This window comes from Tamandua tetradactyla, chromosome 19, assembly GCF_023851605.1.
Source record: "Tamandua tetradactyla isolate mTamTet1 chromosome 19, mTamTet1.pri, whole genome shotgun sequence".
Classification (NCBI taxonomy): Eukaryota; Metazoa; Chordata; class Mammalia; order Pilosa; family Myrmecophagidae; genus Tamandua; species Tamandua tetradactyla.
This window is the reverse complement of record NC_135345.1, coordinates 23,657,896-23,671,422: the sequence shown is the minus strand read 5'-3', so window position 1 is coordinate 23,671,422 and position 13,527 is coordinate 23,657,896. Positions and strand designations below refer to the sequence as shown.

The 13,527-nt window shown below is 39.1% G+C and overlaps 1 long non-coding RNA gene across 1 annotated transcript; it reads left to right on the top strand.

Annotated features, from left to right (window-relative positions):
* The first annotated feature begins 2,155 nt into the window (after positions 1–2,155).
* On the top strand, positions 2,156–12,257 carry LOC143663511 (uncharacterized). Its single transcript, XR_013165979.1, has 3 exons — positions 2,156–2,233; positions 9,301–9,411; positions 11,333–12,257. It is a non-coding gene; the product is annotated as an uncharacterized LOC143663511 (long non-coding RNA).
* The last annotated feature ends 1,270 nt before the right edge of the window (positions 12,258–13,527 follow it).

The window sequence follows — 13,527 nt, the reverse complement described above, 5'->3', positions numbered from 1 at the left end:
AACTTGGTTTGTGAAGTCTGAAGAGTGCTAACTACCTGAAAGGAATAGAAGGTAAAACAATTGCCTGCATCTAGTAAATTGGTTCTGTTGTTGAAAATTGAATAATAGGGATTCTTAGAGATGAAACTTGCCCATCATTCATATTTTACACCTAACCTACAGCCTTAACCCCTATCTCCTACATATTAAAAACTCTATAAACTATTGAGGCACAAGATAAATCCATTTTTTGTGCGAATGTCACAACTGTAACAGAACAGATGGTGACAAAGCATTCTATCTACTTTGGCACAGAACCCAGAATTACTTTGGCACATCAAGGGCTGCTGTGCACTAGAAAAACCAAAGGTTTAGGTGGCAGTGATATCTTTTAGGTATGTGGGGTGACAGTACCTAGGAGAGGCTGTGTCCATGGATGGGGTATTTGTTAGGGTTCTCTAGAGAAACAGAATCAACAGGAAACACTTGCAAATATAAAATTTATAAAAGTGTCTCTCATAACCGTGGGAAGCCAGAGTCAGTAATCCGCAGGGCAGGCTGTGAAGCTGACGATTCCGATGGAGGGTCTGGACGAACTCCACAGGAGAGGCTCGCTGGTCACCACAGAAGAAGGCTGTCTCTTCTAAATCCTCCTTAAAAGGTTTCCAGTGATGAGATTAAGCATCACTCATTGCAGAACACACTCCCCTTGACTGATTGCAAATGGAATCAGCTGTGGATGCAGCTGACATGATCATGATTTAATTCTATGAAATGTCCTCATTGCAACAGACAGGCCAGCACTTGCCCAATCAGACAAACAGGTACCACCACTTGGCCAAGTTGACACATGAATCTGACCATGACAGATGACAATAATCAGAGGGTAGAAAGGTGGTAGAAGATGAGAAGGGTAGGATGATAACATTGCTGGCATCGATTGAATTAATAAAGAAGCACTGCACAGTTTCTTGGGTATATCTGATAGTAATTGTACCCTTCCTTTGCTAAGAGCCCTGTGTTAGTTAGATTCAGTTGTCAACTTGGCCAGGTGAGCATACCTAGTGTTGCTGCTGTGGACATAGCCAACAGTACGTGAACCTCATCTGTTGCTAATTACATCTGCAGTCGGCTAGGAGGCTGTCTGCTGCAATGAGTGACGTTTGACTTAATAGGCTGGTGCTTAAATGAGAGAGTGCAGCGTAGCACAGCCTAAGCAGCTCGGCATTCCTCATCTCAGCACTCGCAGCTCAGCCCAGGCCTTTGGAGATGCAGAAAGAAGTCACCCTGGGGAAAGTTGTTGGAATCCAGGGGTCTGGAGAGAAGACCAGCAGAGACCATCCTATGCCTTCCACGTAAGAAAGAACCTCAGTGGAAAGTTAGCTGCCTTTCCTCTGAAGAACTAACAAAATAAATCCCCTTTTATTAAAAGCCAATCCGTCTCTGGTGTGTTGCATTCTGGCAGCTAGCAAACTAGAACAAGCCCCTTTCCCCCTTCCTATGCTCTCTGTTGCTAAGGCTGAGATGCGTGTGCACAGGCACATGGAGGACACCCTGTGTGAATGCTCGGAATAGGTGGGTCACATTTTCAGGGGGCCTGGAGGTCTGCAATAGCAGGTTTGGGTGAGAGTCAGAGAAATAATAGTAATGATTGGAACCATAAAAATAATGGCTATCAAGTTTATGGTGGCAAAGCTCTGTGCCAAGTGCTTTGCATTCAGTGTTTCCTTCAGTCCTCATAATAACTCTTTGAGTTAAATACCTTTATTATATCCATTATGCAGTGGAGGAAACTTATGCATCATAAGTTAAACTTATTTTGTAAGGGACACTGTCAGTATCAAATTCAGGTTTTTTTCTGTATTACTGGTCCAAGCTTTTAACCTCTATATCATATTATCCCTCAGATTATTACCATAATATGACCCCATTTTTACCACGTTTGTGTCAGTATTTACTTAGAAACAATAATATATTTCTTGGGGGATATCAATTTTTAAATTTGTTTTATTTATCTAAAGATCAGCTATACATTTGTACTTCAATATCCTGCATGTATTCACATGCACAAAATAACTATGAAAGTGAATGTGTAGATTTTATAAAGGAGCAGATTTATATATATATATAAAGCTTGGAATTGTAGAATAAGCATTTTATTGTTGTTTAGGGTGGACTCAAAGAAGAAAAACAGGAAGCAAAAAGTATTTAGAGGACGTCCTGGCATGTGTTCACACCGAATCCTCACAACCTTGTAAGGATGATATCACTGTATTGATTCTGTAGATGTGGGCTGGGAGCCTCTGACTTAAGCCCATTCACTCTATGGATGGGGCCAACATCTAGTAGGATGTTAGGTAATGGAAAAGTCATCATTTTGTTAGTCTTCAATTATTGTTAAACAAAGAGGACCTATTTATTCAATTCTTGCAACAGACATTTGTGGAGTATCTGCCATTTACACCAGGTTTTATTCTATATTCTGGGTGTATCTTAACATCTAGCTTAAGGAGGTCCATTGTCTAAATAAGAGAAAATATATGCAGATAGTTAATATGCAGAAAATACAAGGTTTTAAGGGAGCAAAAGGGAACTCCCTATGCTTGGTGGGTTTGGGAAAATTTTATAAAGGAGGTGACATTCAAGCAGGAACTTGAGCAGGAGTTTGCCAGGCAGAGAACAAGATAAAGGGAGGTGCAAATACCATCCAGGAGGCATAGAAGAGTTCAGTATGGGGATGGAAGGATCATCCTTTTGTGTGGAAGGGTGGGTTCTTGAGGGTGGCAGTATAAAGAGAGAGGAATCTGGTAATTTGATTCTGGAGCCTGATTTTGAAGAATTTTACTTGCCAATCTAATGCATCTGGACTTTTTGCCATGCATGACAAGATACCATTAAATCTTTTACAGAAAGTGTGATCAGATTTTTGTGCTATAAAGGTACTATATAAGGTTAGATATGTTGCAGCATAGGAAAAGGGATATTAGGAAGAATTTTTGAAAATCCGAACCATCTTGAAGACATCCTTGATTCCTTCTCCTATAACACTACACAGATAGTCACAAATGCTAAGAAAGGTCTTTTAAATCATTGGCATGCTTTCGTCTCACTGCCATTTTCATAGCTCTGCAGTTTTTCCCCTTTTATGGCTGTTGCCATAATCCCTTGCTCCTTACTTTCAAGCCCTTGGTCTTCTGTAGCTCCAGTCAAGAGCCATTATGAATCCCAGACATGGGGCACCCCCCAGCATATTTGAAATCTCAATTCTTGGCATCCTACCGTGCTCCGATATCTTTCCGCAAGCAGAGGAGGTTGTTCTTTGCATGAAGATGAACTTTATAGGAACCTGGAATATTCCCTCATTGGGTTGCCTGAAATGGATTACAGTTGGCAGAGATATTTATGCCTTTACACTTTGGGATGTGCTAGCAGAACTTGGGATGGCCCAAAGCTGGTCACATCTGCTACAGATGTCATTGTCTATTTATCCCCATGGTTCATTGTTCATATTGTCATTCTTTGTGTACACTGTGAGGTAAAAACAAAGTTCAGAAGAACTGGCAAAGAAAGTTTGCTTCTGGGGGATAAGATTATAGACAAGAGCAATGCATACTTAGAGAAACACACTTCATTCAACATTTCCCACACTAGACTGGAAACATTTTCGGAGATTTGAATTCTGTTCTTGGCCTTCATTGTAGCTTATTTTATGACCTTGGCTAAGTCAATTAACCTTTCCATTCCTCAAATTGACCTGAGTAAACATAGAATAATATATTCCTGCCTGCCTGGCTCCCAGGCATGTGAGGTTGAAAGGGTTAATGGGGGAAATGTTTAGAAAGTGTCCGAAGCACAGTTTATCAAAAATTCTATATTATATTGTGATAGGCAATCTACAAATGAGTGTGCTAAATAGCAGGCGGCTATGAAATCCTGGTAAGAAAGATTATTGGGCAGTTATCTCTTTTTCTTGAAAGCCCTCAACTTACAGGTCAATGAGTACCTATGTACTAGGTGATATTCAAGGTTAGCGGAAACACATGCCTTACTACTGCATTGTATCAAATCAGTTAATTACAGGGCAACCTGTTCTTAACAGCCCCTGAAGGCACTGCCTGACCTTGTACCAGGGCTTCGAAAAGACACTTTCCAGACAAGGAAATAACCAGATATGCTAAGGCTCTCCATGTATTCAGGTATTTACAAGGGTAGCTAAATGCAGCAGTTACAATTTCCTTTGAAAGTCACCACACCTCTCCTTTCTTTGTGATTTCTCAACTTTGCCAGGAAAGAAGGGCAGAAACAAGGGGTACTTTTGCTTGGGCATTGGAATTACCAAACCAAGGGAGCTCAGTGATAAAGTAAGGACCAACTACCAATGGTAAACAGGAGAGGTTGAGTCCTAGCATTGTCTGTAGACAGACTGGGTAAACAGGGAGAGTCTATTTCCAATGTCACATTGAAATTACATTGGCAGCACATTTAAAGATTGTGGTAAAGAAATATTAATTGGCAAGGGCTGATTAGTACACTCAGTTAAAGACTTATTTGGTAGTTGCTAGTAAGATTAACTTATGTGTACTTTATGACCCAGCAATATCACTTCATAACAATATAGAACAATCACACTTGCATAAAGCACCACGAATACGGACAGATATTCTAACATGTTTTGTAACTAAAAACAAAATAGAAAAAAAAAATGCAGGCAGTGCTTTAAATATAAGGAATGGCTAAATAAGCAATGGAATATTCATATTGTGGAATATAATGGGGCAAATTAAAAGAATATGAGAGCTATGTATCCAATCCATAAACAAATTCTGTTAGCTCTTATAAAACATAGGCTGAATCTGAGGAAGTCTCACTAATTCTACCATAGGCACCAAGTTCCCATCCATTCAGGTTATTGTGGACAAGGACCTAGCAATAGCTTTACTGACTTCCCAGCTTCCTCTATTGCCCCCTACAGTCTATTTTATACCCAGTAGCCAGAGTGCTCCACTTAAAATGCAGATCTGATCATATCCTTCCAATGACTTCTCATCACACTTCAAACATATAAGGTCTTCAATGGTGCCTGTGAGACTATATATGACCTCTCCAAATTAATGTGCTATGATTCTTTCTTCCTCACACCACACCACACAGTATGTGCTCAACAAAACCCTGCTGTATCTGAAAGATGGTTCTATATTCCCTAGAATGGTAAGGTCAGCCAGCCATACTAGGCTATCCTGTGGTTAAACATATCAGCCTTCTATTTTAAAAACCTGGGTTCACAAGTCCTAGCTTCCTTGGTTTTCAGCTGTGTGGTCTTAGGAAAGCTAGTAAATTCTATGAATCTTTAATTTCTTATCTTCATAGAATGGTTATAAAGATTAAATTATTAACATGTAAAATGTAAAGCACTTAAAACCACGTTTCACTTAGAGCAATCTCAGTTAAGACTGTCACTACTACTAAGCCCCTATGTCTTTTTGTTATTTCTTTTTATGTTTTCACCAAATCTTGTGTTTGTAGGTTCTATTTTATAAAGTGTGATCAGAAAGAGACTTATTGATATGATGATTGAAGTAGGAGTTCTGAAGGAAGTAGAGTTGTAGAACATGTAGCATTGGGGGTAAGAATATTTAAGCTGAAGGAATAGTTAGAGGCAATGCTCTGACATGGGATCCTTCCTGAATGTTTCACATAAAATAAGACCCACAACACATGATGTGGTAAAAATATAAAGAGAAAAAAAAGGATGTTGGGTGTCCAAATAGTAGTGTCATGAAATTGAGGCTTAACTATGAGCGAGATGTGGTTCTAAACATTTAACTTAATTAATAATTCAATCCTCACAATGGCTCAGTGAAGTGGGAGCACTCCTGAATTTCCAAGAAAATGGAGAGGAAAAAGAGTAGGAGGAGGGTTAGAGATGTGACAAGGTGGGGTAAGCGGTCAGAGAATTAGGAATCTCAGGGACACTCTCACGGTCAGGACTCAGTGAACTGGGAAGCTGTCAGAGGGCTTACATTAGAAGACTAACATTTCTTAGTCTGAGTCACCAGATGAAAGCAGGTATATATATTGTGAGGATAAAGAGGAGTGAATGGAGAGGAAAAAGAGTAGGAGGAGGGTTAGACATGTGACAAGGTGGGGTAGGAGGTCAGAGAATTAGGAATCTCGGGGACACTACTCAGGGTCAGGACTCAGTGAACTGGGAAGCTGTTCATCTAGATTCCCAGAACTGTCTCATCTAGGTGAGAGATGGTGGTGGCTTGCGTAGATCAGTTTCTGGATATTTTTTTGACCATAGAGCTGACAGGCTTTGCTGAAGAATTGGAAATGGTATACAAAATAAAGAAAGAAGTCAAAGATGACACCAAGGACTCTGGTTGAACAATGGTGGGCTATAATTGGACTGCCATTTATTGCATTTACCAGAGAACTTGGGGGGAGAAGTTTGGTAACTAGGGGTTAGTTAACAAGGGTACAACCAAGAATGTGGTTAAGAATATCCAACTAGAGATGTAAAATAGGTAGTTGGATATAACAGTCTTGATTTCTTGGGAGAGGGCCAGGGATGTTAAAACTCAACATTTGAATTTTTAGAACTCAATCTTGTATAAAACCTATAATGACTTTGTTGTCACTGGGATGTGTGCTATGTGTAGCACAGGGGAGAAGGAACTTCATTCTTGTTGTTTATTCTTCTCTGCATTTCAGAATCACGGTTTTTCTTTTGAACTGATTCTTCCCACTCATTGAAGACCTAAAGGAAAGATAAACAAGTTGGTTTTTACAGTATCTATTCAAAATGATGCAGCCTTTTTTTTTTTTTATTTAAGAAATCAAGGTAGGAGTTGGGTGACCACAAAGAGGAAGATCTTCTGAATTGAGAATTGACAGTATCAGAAATACTTGACATGATGAGGGAACAGGAAATGGTCAATGCTCTATTGCATAATGTGAGACCTCAATAAGAGGTGCTTAAGACAGAAAGCCTTGGAAAGAGTACACAGATATAAAACTATATTAGCTAAAACAATCCAAAGATTATTAGTTTTGACATTTCATAAATGTCAAACATAAATTAGTTATAATAATAACATTCTTCTTAGCAACCAGTATTATCCATAGCTCTTTTTATTAACTGCCATTGTTTTTGAATGCTTCCTATATGCCAATTATTTTTCTAGTGCTTAATGTGCATTGACTTACTTGATCCTTGTACTTTTCAATGAAATTATATCTCTATTACTCAAATCAAAGTTAAAACATGGGCCTCATACTTACATAGTATGGACAACCTTGGACCAAAATTTCCCATATTATTTCACAAAATATTAAGTACTATGGAAAGAAAATGGTGGCCCAAGTAAGAAATGTTGGGAAATAGTAGATTAAATATATATGCTTTTGTATAGGATTTCTTAGATCATTAACATGCTAATGTAATGTCATTATTCTCTAAAAGGAGTTATAGCATGGAGCATTTCCTAATTATTTGAACCCAGAACCAATATATTTTTCTGGAGCTTTTCATGAGTTTAATACCAGACAAAACACATTTTGGGATATGCCCCTTTAGGTCATCTGAGCCCCAAGGAATGATGAATGTCCATAACTCCATTTTTCTGTGGAATTTTTCTCAAAATCCTCTTTCTTGGGCTTTCCTTGTGTGTTATACTGCCACAGGCATTTGATGCTATCTTGTATTTATGATGTCTCGCTACCTCCTGGACTCAGTGTACATCTGATTGATGCTCTGTTGTTGGTCATGCAAACATGATTTTAGTTTGAACATGGCTTCAAATTGATGGATGCCCAGGCTGTCATCTCAGTAGAGCCTGGCTACAGAGAATTTTCCTTCGGACAACTTCAGTTACAAGCCATAACCCCAGTGACGTGGTCATTTCTTAGGCATTGGATACTGTGTATCTGTCCCAGTGTCCATCAACCACCCCCAGTTTAGGTCACTGACATCCTCTTTCATGGATTCAGCTCAAGCCCAGCTTTAAGATTCAGTGCTGACTCAGACAGGAAGTGCTTACTGTACTGCAAATCCTTCCTATATATACTGGAGCTTAATCAATATGGAAATGAGGGCTTAGTGCCCCTTGCTAAAATCAAGGCCTTTCCATTGTACCAAGAGTTACAGCTCTTTGCCCTTATTGCATCCAGTCTTTATGCGGTCAGATAATATTTTTCATTAATGAGTCCTAAATCATTGTCCCTTTCAAACTCTTTGTTCTACTTAAGGGGCTCTGTTTGGTTCTTGTCAATATCTCTCTTTGTAAATTAGATACTTAACTATGAATTTTAATCCAGGGTCTTTAGTTTAGCTTTCCATAGACTTTCTCCTCATGAGATGATTTGCTTAGACTTCTAGGCATCTCTCAGCTAAGATCTTCTTTTGCTATGCGTTGCCTTCTATTATTACAATGACACATTAATGACAACAACAAAAGCTTTCATTTTGTGAATGCTGACTCTGTGTCAGGCTTGTGCTAAGATCTTTACCTACACTATTTTATTTTAAAAGTCTTATTAGATAAGTACAATTATCCCCACTATTTTCTGACAAAGAAAATCAGGTCAAGCTAATAAACCTGTTAAAGATGATGTCCCTACTTAATAGTACTTAATAGTAGGGACAGGATTCAAACTCAGGTCTTCATTCCCAAGCCTATGCTGCTAAGACAATGCTACCTTCCCATGTACAGTTTGGACATCAGTAATGACGCTTTACCTGAATTTGCTTATGTTTTCCATAGTGTGAATTTAAATGGAAATCACTATAGGAAGCAAAGTTACTTTGTATCAGATTTAGTTAATTAATTAACTTGTTCATTTACTAACTAATCAAACATTTGCTGAGGGCTGAGTGTCAGACCCTATGTGAGTAGTAAGGGTTATAAGAAATTAAGAAAAGACACTTAATTTGCTTCAAGTTGCTCCTGGATTTTAATGGAGCGGATATATAAACAAGTATGTCTCCATCGACCACTCCCGGTTTAGGTCACTGATATCCCCTTTCATGGATTCAGCTCAAGCCTAGCTTAAGATTCAGTGCTGACTCAGACAGGAAGTACTTACTGTACTGCAAATCCTTCCTACATATACTGGAGCTTATGAATATGGAAATGTTATGTACTGTTATATGTTAACACTTATACTCCTTTAACCTTTAGAATGATTATTAGTACTTTGAGAGCACTGCTACTTTATTCCCTCTAAGCCCAATGTATCTCAAAAAAGTAGTGCTTATGTTTATAAGTATGCTCTAATAAGTGTACTGCTAGGTGATTAAGTGAAATATCATCTCTCTAGGTATAAGGGTGATGGTGTTCCCCTTCATGAATCATTTAGAATTTTCTGGAAATGTGAAGGATTGATGATAATCCAAAAGAGGAAGAATCAAGTAACTCAAGGTGATCACAGGTACAATATCTCCTTGCAAATTATGTATATACCCGGTTAGACCCTTTACCAGGATACAGGAGCTGAGTGGGAATGCCTTGGAGTCTGCAAGGTTTGAACCAGCAAATGGTTGCATTTAATGTGTTGGCATTTATCCATGGGAAGATAATAATAAGTAGGTACTTCTCCATGTGGATGCTAGAGAGAAAAGATGGTATCCTCAGGTAACATGGTGAAAGCCAGGCTTGGAAGGAAGAACCATAGTGGCAGCTGAGCCAAATGTTTTCAAGATTATCATTATGTTAAGAAAAAAGAATTTGGGGTGAGAAGGCCCTTCACTGAACTTCATAGGCTGTGTAGAATTAGAAATATATAAAATTTTGATAAAATGGACTGTGTATCTTGCAATCAATTCTGGGTATTTTTCCATAAAATTAAGTATCTGTTCAAAACATTGGCTGTTTCATTTGCTCTAAGGAGAAATCAGGAGTGGGATATGTATCTAGGTTTGGATGGGAGAAAGAAGAGCTTCCCTGCTTATATAGGGTAGAAATGAGTAGAAGAGAGAGACAGTACCAAAGGGAGATAAAATTCATGGTGTGGGAGGAAAAAACAGAAAACCAATGCTGTCTTTTTTTTTTGGTTGTCCCCACTACTTGCAAGAATATCAGGAATTCTCCAAATGGGGAAGTTGAATTTTCCCCCTTTCTCACCATTTCTCCAAGGGGATTTTGCAAATACCTCTTTACTCACTGTTCAAATCATTCCAGGATTTATTGGGGCATCATACTGGACAAACCTGCAAAATCTCATGCCCTATTCAAGGTTCCATGTACTTGCAGTGTTCAATTAACTTGTCCATATAAGTTGTATTAGGAAATGCTAATTTCCTAAAAAAGTCAAAATATAAATTTTGTACCAAATAAACATTTTTTGCTTCAGTTTCACACAGAAGTTGAAGTTTCAAAATAGGTTGTTCCAACATCAGGGACTCTTACATGTCAGCATCCCTGGACAAGGAGACATTGTTAGTCATACACTACAGTTAAGTTTGGAAGAGATAATGTGTTTGCAATCTGCATCAAGTAAGATTATACTGACCTTTCAGAAATCTTAGAATTTTCTTCACCCCACCCTTCAGTTCTGACAACTCATTACTGACATCCTGAAGGAGCACAGTTAGATTTCTAAATCCCGATGTGGCAGGACAACTCTGAATTGGTGGGAGAATAATGCTAAGTTTTAGCCAGAGTATAAATCCACAGTTACATCCTGTTTTTCATAATCCTAGTCTTATTCTTATTGCTTGCTAAAAAAAGAAAGTTGAAAGTGTTCGATCATTTATTCATTCCAGTCTCTTTATCAGACCAGACGTATTGCCAGAGTTTGGGATACAGTTGTATACAGACACAGTCCCCATCCTCCATGGTTGATGGAGAAGTCAGGCAAGAAAATAATTTTAATATGTGAGTCTATATTTGAAAAATTTAAGTCAAGGAAGCTGTAGGAATCCAGAGTAGAGACAACTTACCCCATACCTGATGGTCAAGGGTGATTTCTATAAAAGGTGACATTAACTCTGAGGCATGGAAAATGCATTAGGTACATACCATGGGCACTTAACAAAAAAGATTTGGAGGAAGCAAAGATGAGCCCTTACTCTAAATTATCTTCTCTCTATTTAAAAATAGAAGTGACTCTAGAAATCGGTATAACCATAAAACAGTAAATGATTATTAGCTGTGATGGGTTTAGAAATAAGTTTATAAGAGGTCAGAGGAGGGAAAAGATCTCCACGGTTATCAGTAAGACCAATTTATAAATGACTTAATTTGGACCCCATTCTGATACCTTGCCATCTGCTTTAAAAGAATTCCCTTCTATTATATAAAACACCTGACCATGGGCTGGTGCTTTTATTAATGAATATTTTTTCTTTCAGGAAAACCTCATGCTCTCCATATCAAGTTGAGCTCCAAAATCAGGCTGCATTAGATGTTCATGCTGTTTGCCACTTGGAAATTCTAATTTATCAACACCTGTCGGGGTAGACTACTTTTGTGCTTAGAGCCTTTGGAAGAAGTCAAGGCTAAGGAAACTCACCAGCTCCTTTTGGAGACAAAAAAAAAAAAAAAAAAAAAAAACCACAAGGCACACACCTACAACCCAATCTTTATGGCTGAGAGGGACAGTTAGTGTGTAATTTCAGACTATTTTTTGGCATGTGGAATCTGTTAATCCTGAAACTTCAAAATGTACATACTTCCCCAAATGAGATGTAATACTGTTGAGTAATTATCATACAATTATAGCAATGGAAAAGAAAACCCTAATCAAACATGAACAGATTGTCTAACTATTAACCAGGCCATGGTGAACCATTACTTAGCTCTGACTTATGTGATCCATCATAGACTTTTGGCCCTCTGTGAACAAATGCTTAAATGAGTCCACAGTCATTTAATGCTGAGAGGCCTGGCAGCCTGGGATCCTGTGATTGTCTTTAAATTGTTTAGTCATTATATTTTTCTGGCATGAGGTTATGGCAACCTTCCTCCTTCCTCCCATCTTCTCAGAGTGATGTGAAGGAGGAGGCAGGCAATGGCACAAAAGACATATTTCCCAGGACCCTGATCTACTAAGTGGTGACTTGTTTATAAAACATTTCTCCCTCTATTCCCTTAAGCCACTAAAAAGTAGGAGACATGTAGTTCAGAGTAGAATGTTCACCTTCCATGCAGGAGACCCGGGTTCAATTCCCAGACCATGCGCACCACACCCCACTTCCCCAAAAGAGTAGGAGAAGTAAAATACCCTGGGATACGTTTCCTTTCTAGGGAGATCCAGAATCCAAAGCATCAAATTTAAGGTCTCCTCAAATGTTAGCCCAATTTCAGCTCTCTTCAGGCTAATTCAACCTATAGTCAATATTCTAGCAATTAAGTACGAAAATACTCAAGTGTGCCAAAATAAACTTTAGATTTCAAAACCATAAGTAGAAGAAGTCAGTTTGAGTTGATATAGGGTATGAATGTGGGGTTTACTCTGTTGAAAAAGGCTAGCCTGTTAACCTGATAGAAGTTCAGGACTGGGAGGCAAAAAGAGGTAAGACAAAGCCAGTCACATGGCCTGACGCTGCCTTCAAGGTCAATTAAGTAGACTGAGCTCACTTCTCCTGTGGTCAGGGGCTCAGTATATTCCCAGGCACACTGGAAATGAGGCATGGTGTCTAGTGCCAGCAGACTGTTTTCTCATTCTGACCACTCTTACACTGGGCTTGCCTTGCTCTCAGCCACGGGGTGCTTCAAGCTATTAACTGATCAGGAAAGGCAGGAACTGACATTTCCTATGGGGTTATATGGTGTCAGGTACACAGTGAAAATGAAGCTGATTGAATGTAGAGAAGATTGATCTGTCTTGGGCTTTGACACAGTGAGGTGTTCAGAAATGGAGGCAAGTGGCTGATTTTAATTCTGCAAACACAGGCTTAACTATCTCAGATGAACTCCTCTCTGACAAAAAGTCCGCGAAACAGTTTGGCCTTCTGTTGTTTGCCTGTAACTAGGGTCTGGGCTTAGGAGAGGAGGAGGAGGTGTAAGGAAAAGACAGGGTGGAAGTGAATCCCTGCTGACGGTGTTGTTGAAGCTGCCACAGCAACCGGCATTGGTAATCACCCCTAGGGCCATAGCTGTAAACAAACAGGCTGTTCCCATGAAAATATCAGTCTCAGAAGACCAAGATCAGCAAGCGCATTGTGTCTTTCTTTTCTCCATTCCAGCCTTCTGTTAACAAGAAAAGAAAGGCAAACACCTCGGGAATAAGAACCCAGTTGGGGTAGATATTCCAGGATGCTTTGAATGTCAAGGCTTGCTTTCCAAGCTTACCTTGCTTCCTGTAAGAATTTTGAAAAACTGAAAATTAGCCTTGGAAGCGATCCCAAGAAGAGGCTTTCATTGGGAGAATATGGCAGTGAGAATGAAGCATATGAAAAAGGACCTAGGTCAGACTGGGAAGAAGTCAAGCTAAGGAGGAGGTAGAGAAGAGGGAACACACTAACAATGTGTGAAGGCAGAATGGTGTCTGCTGAGAAACAGACAAGAGGGAGGAAAAGGAAAGGGGTAAAAAACAAAGAACCCT